The sequence below is a fragment of the Pteropus alecto genome, unplaced genomic scaffold, assembly GCF_000325575.1.
Source record: "Pteropus alecto unplaced genomic scaffold, ASM32557v1 scaffold7, whole genome shotgun sequence".
NCBI lineage: Eukaryota > Metazoa > Chordata > Mammalia > Chiroptera > Pteropodidae > Pteropus > Pteropus alecto.
The window spans coordinates 45,436,305-45,451,916 of NW_006494614.1; the positions used below are offsets into that span (position 1 = coordinate 45,436,305).

General features: G+C 36.7%; 1 protein-coding gene and 1 pseudogene across 6 annotated transcripts in view; one reads left to right on the forward strand and one right to left on the reverse strand.

Annotated features, from left to right (window-relative positions):
* Positions 1-15,612, reverse strand: part of FAM168A (family with sequence similarity 168 member A) — a 159,055-nt gene that overhangs the window by 107,470 nt on the left and 35,973 nt on the right. The window contains exon 2 of one of the 6 annotated variants that reach the window (XM_015600348.2): positions 7,617-7,726. The exons of the other annotated variants lie outside the window; for them this stretch is intronic. The gene's annotated coding sequence lies outside the window, so the exon portion shown is untranslated. The remainder of the gene's footprint in view (positions 1-7,616; positions 7,727-15,612) is intronic. 6 annotated transcript variants of the gene reach the window in all.
* LOC112474775 lies at positions 12,586-12,703 on the forward strand (annotated as a pseudogene).

Consider the following 15,612-nt stretch of genomic DNA (forward strand, 5'->3'; position numbering starts at 1 on the left):
ATTATCACCGCCACCCCAGTATTACAGGAAATGTTAGAGGGACTTCTGTAAGAAGAAAAAATACAAAAGACTCACTTCAGATTAAGAGACACACACACACAAAGAAGGGATGAAAAAAGATATTGACTTGATGGACCTAGAAGGTATTTAAGTCAGAGAAAGATAAACACTATGTGATTTCACACATATGCAGAATCTAAGGAATAAAAAGAACAAACTAATCGAAAACAGACTCACAAATAGAGTGGACAATTTGGTGATGGACAGAGGGGAGGGGAGTTTGGGGGGCTAGCAGAATGGGGTGAAGGGTTAAAGAAGTACAAATTAGTAGCTGATGGATGGTCATAGGAATAGGGAGCCCAGCATAGGGAATGCAGTTAGCATTAATATGTTGGCTAGGTGGAGGGTCAAGGGAGGGAGGGAGTAGTTGGGGGGATCAACTATATAGATGTCTAATTAATGTACTGTATATTTAAAACTAATTAAAATAAATTAACTTTAAAAAGAATGTAAAAAGCACAGTACTCATCAAAAAGGTGACCCTTAACTTGTTTTTGTTTTAAAGTATAGCATCAGAGTAGTGTTGGATGAAATAGCTCCCGTGGGCATCACTGCAACACAAAAAGGCAGAATAACTGGTGTTCAAAATAATGAACCTGAATCTCAAGAAAGATTAAATAATACTCTGCCTATTCTGAAGAGGGAGTAAAGGATGTATTTTAAACCCTACTTTCAAATTTTTTTATAAGGCATAGAACCATAAAGAGGAATGGAGAAGAGCAATAGCCACAAAATACTGAAAACTAGAAAGTAAACGGATGAGCAGTAACTGACTTATCATATCCAAGAAAGATGAATACTAAGCCAGCAGTGGAAAAAATTAAAAGTAATTCAATTTCACCTGTAACACCATCCCCACTACACACACACACACACACACACACACACACACACACACACACACACACTTCAGAAACTGGTAGCACCACGTTCAGGTTTTCTTTTCCCTCTGAAAAGGGTAAAATAGAGGGTCTCTAGACAAAGGAACAACAGGCACAATTAAAGGTAGTTACTATACTGAAAATAAGAGTCTAAGTGAACTGAATATTGGACATCCCTGCAGTATTCCTCTCCCAGTCAGCTTCCAGACCAGTGGCAGCTAGTCCTATAACCTTGAGGAAAAACTAGAGGATCTTTCCAGAGAATCTAACCAACCTTAGTGGAAAGATTTAAAGATACTGACACTGTAGTTGCTCCCAAAACAGCCCAGGCAGATCACTATACAATGAGGTCCAATCAGTAAGCCCCATCCAAGTATTTAAATTTCCAGTAAGTTTTTTAGTATCCCATTTTGAAATATGGACACACCACCAAGGATCATTAGACATCTGGGGAAAGTTCCAACATAAAAAACAGAATTCAGATCTTATTTACACCAGAAGAAATTTGAGGATCCAAATGAAAAATTATTTGAAAGAAAGCAAATTAGCTCGTTACAAAGTTTGTCAATGATTAAAAAATTAGATCAGATGGACTTATGCCCATTAAACTGATAATAAATAGATCTTTCCAAACCTAATTGTTCATTTTACTGATGGTTATTTGCTTCATCAGGGATAAGAGGTATAATAAAATATAATTTTTTAAGTATGGCAAGGGTGCTGTATTTTATCTGCATTTATTTTTCTAATTTTAAAGGTATCTGTTGTGAATGGATCTACTTATGGATGAACTGAGTAACCCAATGAAGGCACTATAATGAAACAGTCAATGGGTCATAAACAAAAGCATTAAAAGACATCATTCTGTCTACTAATCACTGACGCTACAACATGTAGTCAGATTTTTCTATGTACAAAATTCTAGATGAACCTAGAAGAGGGAAGTCTCTTAACCCATGACACCTCACCTGCAGAAGTCAGAGAGGACTTCACAGAAAACATGGTTTGAGAAGAATTTTTTTTAAAGAGTAGGAGTTTGTCAAGTAAAACAAGAATAGGAAGGAGGGGAACTACAACATAGCAGAAAGACTCATTGGCAAGAACATACATGAGGGTGGAGGGGTTGAAAAGCTACAAATAATGCAGTGTCACTTGAGCATAGGTAAGAGCCGTGGGAGATTAAGGCTAAAAGTGCAGGCAGAGATTAGATGAAGGAAAACCTTATATGTCATAGAATGAATCTGAACTCTAATCTGAAGGCAACTGGGAGCCAATGAAGTTTTAACAGTAAATTAAGATTACCAGATTTAAACCCTGGAAAAAATCATTCTGCTGATAATATAACAGATTTGGGAGTAGAGGGAAAGGTTAGTGGCTATAACCCGAGGTTTATAAGCGTTAGAACTACCTATTAGGGACAGTTAGTACTTCTCAGCTTACTATGAAGCAGATTATTCTATCTCTAAGAGACCAGAAACTACCAGAGACACTCTTAATGGTCCCCCTGAGGAAACCAGTATCCCAAAGCCTCTACCACCAGGTTCTTTCTTTTTGCCTCTTAAAGTCCTCTTTAAAGGAACAAAGATTGTGCTATGTTACCTTATCTGAGCCTGGTTTTCAAGGAAGATACGAATTCATCCCAAGCCCTCACCTCCCAATTCCCAGTGACTGGTAAATTCCAGCCACTTCTCAGAGTTATATTAAACCAATGCATACATGTGTACATACACACACACACACACTGTCACTTGTATACATGTCTGATTTCCCCATATAAGCTCCTTAAGGAGATGAGAAGATGGAAAAGAATATTTAATGAGCACCAACTTAATGCATGATTCTTTCCTATACAGTTTCTCATTTAATCCTCACCACAATCTTAAGTGAAGTAGATATTTATACTCCTATTTTTAAAGATCAAGAAACTATGGCTCAAAGAGATTAAATGATTTACCCAAGATCATAAAGCCAGTATAAAGCAAAGCTGAGATTTAAAACCACATGTCTATGGGTTTACCAAGGCTTTTCTACTACCTCGCACTAGATTTCCCTGTACTTTATTTTACTTCTTACTGTATCTCCAACTTAACTTAGTCTGTTGAATGGGATTATACTGAGCCACTCACTGAACAGATCAACAACCTGGAAAACTAAAGTGCAAATGGAAAACTTGGACAACAGGTGCAGGTACCTCCCAAAAAAGAAAGAAGGGGAGGGGAGAGGAGAGAAAAGAAAAGGAAAAAGCAGCAGCATCAAACCCAACAAGCGCTTTGGAGCCCTAGCTGATATTAGCCAGGGCAGAAATAGCTAAAACCCATGTTGACAGACCTCCATTACAAAATTTTATCTCCTCCTCTGCCAGCCCCAGCAGAGTCCCTAGTAAAGTACTGCCTAGTCAGGCACACATCAAAAACAAATTCCAATAAGCAGATGAAATCTCTCTCCCTGAGGCCCTCCCACTCTTACAAAACCACCAGGAACTGGAGAAAGCTTTTGTTCTCCATCTGAACAATTGCCTGCAAGCCCTTGAGGGTAAAGGAAAATTGGGTCTGAGAAGCAGAGGGGCTTATCAAAGAGCCTAAAACCTAAGGTAAAAAGGAAGCAATTTACTAAAACCAAACATTCCAAAAGAGAAACCACATTTCTCTGAGGTGACAAAGAGTGCTGTCATAGTCATGATTTGTCTTCTAAACTGAAGGTCCCCAAATCACCTTGTAGGAAGGGCAGAAGTTAAGCCTCATAGACTAGCTCTAGTTTCACTGGTCCACATATATCACCACAGGTTCAGGTTCATACTATATTCTAACATTCTAGATCTTTCTAACAGCAAGCATAACTTATTTGCAACAACTGTGTCTGGCTATGGAAATTTGACTATGGAAAGATTATGTCATGGAAGAAAAGCACTATTATACCCATTAGATGCTCAACTTAAGGGAAGAAAGAAAGGAACTTAAAGGTTAAATAAGATAATGTAAGTAAAGAGCCTAGAAATTGAGCTGGCACAAAATAGATGCTTAATCAGTGTTTGCTTAACTGAACTGAAGAGAAGAAATTAGCATTTATTATCTTCTGATTATCAAAAATGACCTAAATAGCTTTCATATAATTTACCTCCTTTAATCCTCAAAATAATTCAGAACACGTGTTAAATATCTTCTTTATATATAATAAGAGAGATTCAAAAAAATTAAACGACTTGCTTGGTCATTCAGTTACTGAGGGGCAAAAAGTTGTGATCTGTTCACAGTATTTATAAACTGAGCAAAATAATAATAATGCCATCTCATATTTGGATAATGCTTTAAAATGTTTCACTGCACAAAACATGTGGCAGTAAACACTGTGCTAAGAATTGGAATACCTGAGTTCAAGTCTTATCTGTGCCAAACTGCTATGCAGCTTAAACTAAGTCCTTTCCCTTCTCTGAATTTTAATTTTCTCACCTAACTCAAGAGTGGTACAACATTTAACTTAAAGATGAGTTAAATTATCTCAAAACTCCAGAAATACAGGCTACGAAAATCAAGACTCTTTACTAGACAAGAAATTCTCCCTCACTGCATGGTGTTCACTCTGCTCTTCCTCTGGATATATATATATACTCTCAGGACTAACAGCTTACCTCCACCTGTCCAGCAGCCATTTCTAAGCCAGAAGCATCCTTTCTGGTGCAGCTCACCACCTGTGCTGGATGCTTCATTAAGTGTAAAGCTGATGCTATACTTTGCCGGAAGCCTGGTGCACAAATGCTACCTGGAGATGAATAAATCATTCCAGTTGTGTTGGACTGCAATTGTAAGAGCAGCAGCTGTGGGTCTGAAAACAGATGGTCTTATAAGGATGGAGGACTTGGCTCCATCCTGATTTTCCTAAGGCAAGCAGGTTCTGGCTGGTAAGTGCCTGAATAGAGCTAGTATTCCATGATGAGGAAAGATGACAGAAATGCATATGCAGTTTCTTTCCATAATTAATGAATATATAAGAGGCTGCAACTACCAGAATATCTCAAGCCCTTATTTTTGTACCTACCTGTCAACTTCTAAATCATTTTCTTTTTAGTCCAACACTTTCTTCCTTGATTTCAATACAAAGATGAGCTCAGGGAGAATGCCTAGTACAGCCTGGGCACAAAAACAGAACTTTAACATCTGCTGACTAAAACAAATTGAAAAAACAGAAAAACTGAACTTACTGAATGACAGTGAAGTGACTAGGATGCAGTCAAGAATAGGAAGTGTGCAATAAACATGTTTAAGTCAATGTGCCAGGAAACATCCTAGCTATTTTACACATATTCTCATTTAATTCTCGAGACAGCCTTTGTCTGATCATTTTCATCTTACAGATAAGGAAATTAAAACTCAGAAAAGCCAAGTACTCTGCCCACAGTCACACAGTAAATTAAGTGAAGGGAATCAGAACTGACACCCCCTCCCCGTCCCCAGGGCTGACTCCAAAGCTCTATATATTTTGTCAACCTCTTGTCCTTCTTACTGTTCCTCAAACACATCTAGCTCATTCCTATCTCTGGACCTTTCTGCTTTTTTCCTCTACCACATCTTCTCATGTCTTGCTACTCTGAACCACTCAGGTTTCTGTTCAAATGCCATCTCATCAGAAAGGACTTTTCTTGATCATCCCCCAACATAATCTGTTCCCTTATCTTGCTTTATTTTTTATTATGATACTAACAATGTATTATTTATTAGTTTATTTTTTTTGTCAGTCTCCCCCACTAGAATGAAAGCTCTATAATGACAAGGACTTTGTCTTCGTCACAATTGTATCTCCAGCACTTAGAACTGTAAGTAATACATTGCAAGTGCTCAATACATATTCAATGAATAAAAAATGAGTGAATAAATGAATTCTATGTGATCAAAATTATAGAGCTCTAGAATATTAATGTAAAAAGGTAGTTGTTACATAATACAAAGAGCACAGTCTTTGAGATCAAGCAGATCTGGGCTCAAGTCTCTAACTATGACTGTGACTTTGGACAAGTCTCTAAACTTCTTTAATCTTCTCATCTGTAATATATGTATAAAAATATAAGTTATATAGAGTTGTTATGATGATTAAACACAATAAACACATGGAAATGCTTTGGGCAAACAAAAAAGTGTTATATAAACAAGTTTATTATGCTGATGGGAAAAAGTTTAGAAACACCTGAGTCAAGGGGAAAAAGTTTAGAAACACTCTAGTCAAGCTTTATATTTTAGAAACCACCCCAAGGCCCAAAAAGGTCAAGTGAACTGTCCAATATCCCAGTTATTTAGAACCAAAACATGATTAGACTCAAGGACTCTAGGCAACCAAGCTGAGACATTTGCCATTATCCCACAAACTACCTGACCTCTGATACTTCTCTTTCTCTTGATTCTTCTTTTACCTCACTGGCTACTCCTTTGAATTTCCCAACCTCCCAATGTCAGAGTATCTAGGGCTCACCTGTTATGCTTTTTTTCTCTGCTCTTCTTACACACATTTCTTAGGTGATCACAGCTTTATATATAATAATGACTCCCAGCTTTATATTTCCAACCTGGACTTCTCTGAATTCCAGACTTGTATATCCACCTGCCCGACATCTCCTTTTTAGCTAATAGCCATCTTAAATGTAATGTCTAAAACCAAACACCTGACCTTGCCTACAAACCTGCTCCTCCCAGTCCTTCCCATCTCCATATATGACAACTCCAACCTTACAGTTGTTCAGGGCAAAAATCTTCCACTGACCGCTTTCTTACTCTCATAATCTTCACCTAATCTATCAGCAAATTCTGTCAGCTCTACTTTCAAAACATATCCTGATTCCAATAATTTCTTACCACCTCTACTGCTATCACACTGGCTCAAGCTTTCCCTAACTCTTGTAACAGTTTCCTATCTGATCCCCCTGCTTCTGCCCTTGTCATCTATCTAACCCATGTCCCTCTCTTCTCAGAAGCCAAAATGATCCTTTTAAATTCAAACAGATCATGCCACTCTACTCTGTTCAAAACCCTGCAACACCTTCTCAACTCACTCAAAATAAATTAAATTTTTTTTTTAATAAAAAAGACAAGGTCGTTACCATGGCCTACCAGACCCATGTAATCTGGCTTCCTTTTTACCTATCTGATCTTACCACTTACCAATGTCCTCTTTCCTTATTACACTTCAGCCACACTGCTGTAAAATTAAATTTTAACATAGACATTCATGTTGTTTGGAAACCACTTTGAGGTGGCCAAAAGCACAGACCAAGAAACACATGCAAGACTCAGATTCCTTAATGTGAATAGGAAGGACATTCTTTCCCTTTGTGTTGTTCACTGACCACAACCCCACTTCAGGGATTTAGCACTTATAGTTCTCTCTGCCTGAAGCATTCTTCCCTCAAATTATCAATATAACTTGTTCCTTTATTTCATTAAGATCTGTAATCAAATTTCAACTCACCAGAGAGGCCTAGGTTAACTGAACATATCTAAAATACCTCCCCCCCTTTCAATAACTCCCCTTCCCCAGACATTGCTTAATTTTTCACGTCTCTGCCCACTAGAGTACAACTCAAAGCAGAGACTTTAATTTATTCACTGCTGTATCCCCAGTGCCAAGATCAAATTGTAAATGCTCTACAATCAATATATGTAATCAATTCAGCTATTAATTGTTCTTTACTACCTTATGTCTTCAATATGGTCTTCCTCTAAACAGACTGAATATCACTTGAAAACTTCCCTTTTCTGAATATCCTCTCTGAGGACTTTCAATTCAACTAGTGATAGAAGTAACTGAAAAAGAGGAGAATAAGATGAAGTGATTTTTAAAAATTTTTTATTAGTTTCGAGTATACAGTACATGGTTTGACATCTATATAGTTCATAAAATGATCCCCCATTTGCTCCCTCCCTCCCTTGACCCAGCCAATGTATTAATGCTAATTGCATTCCTTATGCCATGCTTCCCATCCCTGTGACCATCCGTCAGCTACTAATCTGTACTTCTTTAACCCTTCACCCCATCCTCCCAGTCCCCCAAACCCCCCTCCCCTCTGTCCATCACCAAATTGTCCACTATATTTGTGAGTCTGTTTCTGATTAGTTTGTTCTTTTTATTCCTTAAATTCCGCATATAAGTGAAATCATATAGTGTTTATCTTTCTCTGTCTGACTTAAATACCTTCTAGGTTCATCACAACAATATCTTTTTCCATTCCCTTCCTTTTCATTATGTAGGGGTCTTGTTTTTGATGAAGTGTTATTTTTCTTCCTCTGGGATCCTCTTATAATCTGCTATCAAATCAGTAAGTATTAATAAGCATTTCTATGTGTAGAGCACTGTCTTATTAAAGAAGAATATTACCTAGCTCGGTAGTAAAACACAGAGAGATAACTTAAAAATAGTAACATGATGGGTCATAAACACGGTAAAAGATGCTCCACATCACTAGCCACTGGGGAAATGCAAATCAAATCACAATGAGATAGATACCACTCACTTCACATTCGCTAGGCTGGCCAAAATCAAAAAGACAAGTGGTGGAGAGGATGTGGAGAAACTGGAACCCTTATACACTGTTGGTGGGAATGAAAAATGGTGCAGCCATTTCAGAAACAGTCTGGAGTTCCTCAAGAGATTAAACATAAAGTTACCAATTATCCAGCAATTCCACTTCTAGAATTCATTTCCTCTACCCAAGAGATGAAAACATACCCACCCACACAAAAATTTATATAAGATTGTTTGTAGCAGCATTATTAATAACAGCTAAAAAGTAGAAACCACCCAAATACCTATTAACTGATGAACAGATAAATAAATGTGGTCTGTCCATAGGATGGACTATAATAAAAATGAAGTATTGATACATGCTACAACACGAATGAAGCTTGAAAACATTATGCTAAATGAAAGAAGCCTGGTTACAAAAGTCTACATGTTGTATAACATTTATATGAAATATCCAAAATAGGTCAATCTAATGTAGAAAATAGATTAGTGGCTGCCTACAGTTGATGAAAATGGGTGAAGTATGAGGTGACTACTAAAAGATACTGGTTTCTCTCTGAGATAACAAAAATGGTCATAAGTCTGTGAATATACTAAAAGCCATTGAATTGTACACTCTAAATTGGTGAATTATATGATATATGGAGCATAGTTCAATAAAGTTCAATAAAGCTGTTATTAAAAAACTTTAATAAGGTAATCTGGGGTTTATTTAGGTTCCACTTATCAATATTCTTACTATTCACATCCAATTTAACATTTACTGAATGGTAGATAACTGTCACCTTCTTTATTTAAAATATCACTCACCTTCTTTACTTAATATTCATGATTCAAATAGCCTACAGCAGGTAAGAAAACTACACCTCATAGAAATCACATGATTTAAGATCTATAGTAAATGACCAGAGGCAGGAATTGGTCCTCATTCACCATCCCCAAACCTAGGGTTCTTTCTCACTTTTCTTCCCCTATTTTTTACTGCCTAGAACACTTAATCATAAGAGCTATGAATTAATAAACCAAGCACTAAGAGATCATAAGAATACAGATTTACTACCACAGATTAAGAGAATGATCATCGAAACTGTGTATCATAAAATCCAAGACTCCTGTATTTATTACTTATCAGCAGTGCTCTGCTACATGAAGAGGAAGCTAAATCTGATTCCCAAGGTCATCTATACGGGGAAAAGAGAGAGAGAAAATAAGTGCACAGTATTCCCCAGCAAACCAATTAGAGCCATAAGCAATTCAGATTGGTTTGCAACTGACCTTAGCCATTCTTGAAACAAGACATCTCAATAACACTACTGAAAAGCACTTATTAAAAAGCTAGCTGTAACAAGGAAGCTTTTGGAATGATGGAATTGTTATATATCCTGACTGTGATGATAGTTACACAAATCTATGCATGTGTTAAAATTCATAAAATTTTATAATACAAAAAGGCAATTTTATTGTTGTTAAAAGTAAAATTTTTACAAACCTATATATTAAAAAACAAGTTTTTGTGCATCAAAAGACATTGTCAGAGTTAAAAGGCAAGCCACATAAGAAAATATTTGCAAATTATATATTGATAAGAAATTAATATCCAGAATATATAAAGAACTCCTAAAACTCCACCAATAGCAAAAAACCTGATTCAAAAAATGAGGAAAGAACTTGAATAGACATTTCTCCAAAGAAAATATACAAATGGTCAATAAGCATATATCACTAATCATTAGGGAAATGCACATCAAAACCACAATGAGATACCAACTCACACCTATAAGGATGACTACTACCAAAAGAAAATAACATTTGTTGACAATGTGGAGATACTGGATTCTTGTGAGAATGTAAAATGGTACAGCCACTATGAAAAACATTATGGCATTTCCTCAAAAAATTAAACATAGAAGCCCCATATGATCCAGCAATTACACTTTTGGGTACATTTTCAGAACTGAAAGCAGGGTCTCAAAGAGATATTTGTACACTCGTGTTCAAAGCAGCACTATTCACAACAACTAAAACATGGAAGCAACCCAAGTATCCATCAACAAATCGATACACAAAATATGTATCTATACAATAGAATATTATTCAGCCATAAAAAAGGAAGGAAATTCTGACACATGCTACAAAACCAATACGAACCCTAAGGACATTATGCCAAGTGAAATAAGCCAGTCACAAAAGACAGATATTAAATATTGTATGCTTCCACTTACGTAAGGTACTTAGAGTAGTAAAAATCAGACATACAGAAAGTAGAATGGTGGTTGCCAGGGGCTGGCAGTAGGGGTAAGTTGTTCGGTGAGTATGGAGTTTCAGTCTTGCAAGATGAAGTGTTCTGGAGATGGATGGTGGGAAGGATGCACAAGAATATGAATGTACTTAATGTCACTGAACTGTACACTTAAAAATAGTTAAGAAGTAAATTTTACCATGTTTTTAACCACAATGTATTTATTTACAAGTAAATAATAAGCTGATTATACATATTAATATGACTTGAGGTAAAATGATAACAGCAGCTAAAGTTTATTGAGTGCTTACTATGAGCAAGCACATTATCTGACCCAACTCTGACCATAATTCTGACTATTATGACCTCTCTTTTACAAATGAGAGATCAGAGCCTAATCAAGCCACTTGTTCAAAATCATACAGCTAGTAACTGAGACTAAATTCAAATTCAGGCAGTCTGACTCCAAAGCCCAGGCCCTTAAAACACTATACCACAAAATACAATATTATGTAAAATACTGCAGATAGAAGCTGACAAAGATAACTACTTAGATCATTACTACTCAGTCCTGACAACCTAAGCTCTTAATTGAAGAGAACCATGTTAGAATCAGACATTCTGTAGAAACAATATAATAGATTAAAAGAATGGTGGCAACATCAAGATTACCCTTGTGAAAAATGTACATATGTACATATGTAAATTTAGCTGACCCTACAGTCTCTCCCTTTGGAACCATGCCCCAAGCCGGTCCATAAAAGAAAGCAAAATAATGACATTTCTAGATCACAGGTGGGACACATACACATATACTAAAACACCAGCCTCCAGCATCCCAATTTCAAGCAAACTCCAATACTGTCAGATTCAAATGCCACTGGCGTCCTTTGTGGCACTCTGGACTTCTGAGTAGTTTTCATATTTTCTCTGGGTAAGGGCTCTCCCCTCTAGCCCAAGAATCTGCAGAAAAAACATCACCCTCTGTGCCTCCACCCCACAATTTATGCCATGCCCAATATTAAGCAAATCTCTCTCGTTTCTATATAAGTTCTTTATTTTTCATACCTCAGTTTATGAAGTTTACTTATTACTGTTTATTTACCTGAAAAGCAAAAACTTAAAGGAAAAAAGACAGTACAATATGCCAAACTAAAGTGCCAACAGGATGAATGGGGGCCTAATGAGCAGCCTGAGTATGGAAGAGAGGGAGGGATGTGGAACCAATTTTCTTCATAATCAGTCCCTACTATTCAAGGAAGGTCAGTGAAGGTTCCTCAGCACCTGAGTTCCTTGCTCTTCTCTCTGGCTTCTATCAAATAAATATAAATACATTGTTAGCGTTTTTATTAAACCCTTAGTCACATTTCTTAATTCTCCATATTTCTTTGTAAAAATTTCCTAGTCTTTCCAGGAATTGTAATTGTTTCCCTAAAAGAAATCTCTGACTAAACAAAATAGGCTCATATTAAACCAAACTTAATTGAGTATCTACTATGTTTCTGAATTACATTTTTTCATAGGCGGTTTTTTATTTAATCCTCAAAAAGAATCCTTTGACTTAAGTATTATTGGCTGCCACATTCCCTCATTTTTTTAACCAAGACTCATAGTTAAAGTAACTTGGGAAAATCTCACAACTAAAAAGCAAAGGGAAAAAAAAGAAGGAGCCAGGATTTAAACTCAGACCTTCTCTCTTACCTCTCTGAACCTCGATTTCCTCATCTGCAAAATGGAAATAATATTATCCATCTTCAAAGGTCAACATAAAAATTATTACATGCAAAGCAGTCAGATCAGCGTCTGCCCCTCAATAAACTTTAGTTCTTTTCCTATGTGCCTTTATGCTTGAATTGCCTGGTTTATTCTAAACAAACAGTAATTTTTAAGGTTGATACTTTAGTCTACGGCCATGCCACCCTGAAGTGCCTGATCTCGTCTGATCTCAGAAGCTAAGCAAGGTCGGGCCTGGATAGTACCTGGATGGGAGACCACCTTGGAATACCAAGCGCTGTAGGTGTTAAAAAATAAATACATAAATAAATAAATAAATAAATAAGTTGACGCTTTATTTTTTTTAGCTATCTTATAATTATTAGCTATCATAACATGCTGTGACCCTATTTTGGGAGCACTTCTGGCTCACCTACCTAGCAGTTGGGATGCTTGCAGCAGAGCTCTTTTCATCACTTGGAGACTTGCATAAGGACTACTTCCTCTTCTCTATTCTCCCTTAGACAAAGAGATGTATATGCAGGTGGAGATTTTTTTAAAAGCCATAATTAACTTAATTAACATAGAGTGATAGAAATAGAAAAAGCCACAGTGTTCTAGCCAGGCACCAGGGTAAACAAGAATTTTCTGGCTAGAAAAATGAGAGGAGAAAATAGCATCTACTAGGGAGGAAAAGGAGTCACAGCCACATGGTGGGAACTAAGGAATGTCTAACATAGATGATCAGCACCATCCTCCAGAGCCCTCATCCCTATTCCTCAGGATGAGATGGGTGCCCCTGATTTATCAAACAAGAACTCACACCAGACCAAAATCTAATTATGAGCTCCTTGAGGGAGCTCATAACTTACATCTAGATCCCCAGGCCACAGAACATGGCACAGACAGGCACTCATATCTGTTGAATATATAAATGAATAGATAAATGAAAAGAATCAGATTGAAAGGATTTCTTCATCTTTTCCACAGTGTGCTAGTACTACACAAGGAGGGTTCTTGCCATTACCCATCATGCAATCTATAACTTCTTATAAATACTCACACACCAAAAAAGCATAGCACATAGGCCACCTCTCCAAGAGTTCTAGATAATCCATAACTGCTTCTGAAAAAAAAGTAACAGCAAATTCCAAGTAAAATATCTCTCCACTACATTCAAAATAAAGCCTATACATTTTAATTAGCACATAAGGCCCTTTTGCAAATTGGCTTTCTTTCCAAACACATCTTTTCAAGATCTCTAAGTACCTGCCAAATATGAAGCAATTGTCCCTTAAATATGCCCTACAGTCCTGCTTCAGCACCTTTAGTTGCCACATCACCACCAAAATTTGGTTTACCTAAGTTCCATCCACCTTTCATGAAACAATTCAGATCACCTTCCACTTTACAAAGCCTGTTGTAACTGTTCCAGAGCAGCGTTCATTTCCTTTCCTGACTTAAGGTAGTCATGTCCAGAGCACTCACCCTACAGTCAATGATGCTGTTGTTATTTCTGTACAGAGGACATACATCCACATACATGTTAATACAGGATATGCTATGCTCCTCCAACAGTAAATTTCATAATACCCGGAATGTATTTATGTTACTCTGTTGCCAGTGGCTAGAAAATTAGCCTATATCTAGTAAGTCCTGCTTGTTCATACGAAAATTAAACATTTTTTTCATTTTAAAATGAAAGTGTCAACTAATATCTATTATTATATTTTTAAAAAGGTATTCTCAACTTACCAGGTTTCTCATCACCCACCTTTTAGTAATCACGTTTATTAATTCCTACATTACTTTTGAATCAAAGATAAGACTATATTGTATACATTGAGGTTTTAGAAATATGTTTTATTATACCTTGATTCTTAGAAAAATGGTGACCTAGAATGCTCTAAGACAGTGGTAACTCTTCAGGCTAACATTATGTGACAACCTGGTATACCCACTCATCTTTTAAAACTCAAGCTAAGACACTTACTTGAATCCCACTCCCTACTTCTAAATTAATCTACTTCTTTGGGGTTCTACCTTCCTCCCAGATATATATCTAACACAGTCCTAGATAGAACACTAGATATATTTCTATCATCGGAACCATTACACTTTATAACGCTTCCTTATTTACGTGTCTGTCTCCCTACTAATTTGCCCCTCTAGATCTGTGCTTTCCAATACAGAAGCCACTAGCCACTTGTAGCTACTTAAATTCAAATGTATATTAATTAAAAAACTAAGTAAAATTTAAAATTCAGTTCTTCAGTCTCACGAGCCACATTTCAATCAAGCAAGCACTCAAGAGCCACATGTGGCTGGTGACAACCATATTAGACAACAGTGATATAGAACATTTCTATCATTGCAGAAAGTTCTACTGGACAGTGCTATGTCTAGATGGTGTATGTTCCCTGAAGCACACACAGTCTACCAGGCAGTTTGTCAGGAGCTATGCCTAATTCACTTTTTTATTGCAGTACCCAGCACTTAGTAAATCTCCAGTAATGTTTCCTAGAAACGACACTGGGTAACAGAGAGCTTGTTCTCCCTTTCTTATTATCACACACCACCAGGGCCTCTGTTCCATAAGTTCAATGTTCCTTATAGGCTAGAATCAGTGTACAATCCATCATCATCTCAATCTGTGGAATGAGGTAGGAACCACAATAGTTAGAGACAATTAGAAAGCCTTTGCTCAGTCCCTCTCTGCAAACTAAAGCTCCACTATTAAATGTGAGACTTGATGAAGAGGGCTTATTTCTTTTTCAGGTTTGGCATTGTAACTAAACTACAGGTGATTCCGAAAGGAATTTTTTTCAAATACTGGAACAATCTCACAACTCGACAAAAATAAAGGAAGAAAATGTTTGAAATTTATGACACTTTTTGGGACTCTATGACTTAATATATCCCTGGTATGCTCTTTATAAAAAATATAGTCATTTGACACACATTTTCTGAGGACCGTTTAAAGGCTAGGAGGCAAAGAAAGAAAAATAAATAAATTCTAGTAGCAGAGAGAAACTTAAATTGGAACAAAACAAATACAAAGTGGTAAGTGCTCTATGATAAGCGGAAGTACCAGGAACTATGCAGAGTACAAAAAAGAGGCTCAGAACCCAGCAGTGAAATGTGGTGGAGGGTGGGGAAACCACAAGGGAGGCTGCTCAAAAATTAGCCCAAGCTATATTTTAAAGGGTAATTAAA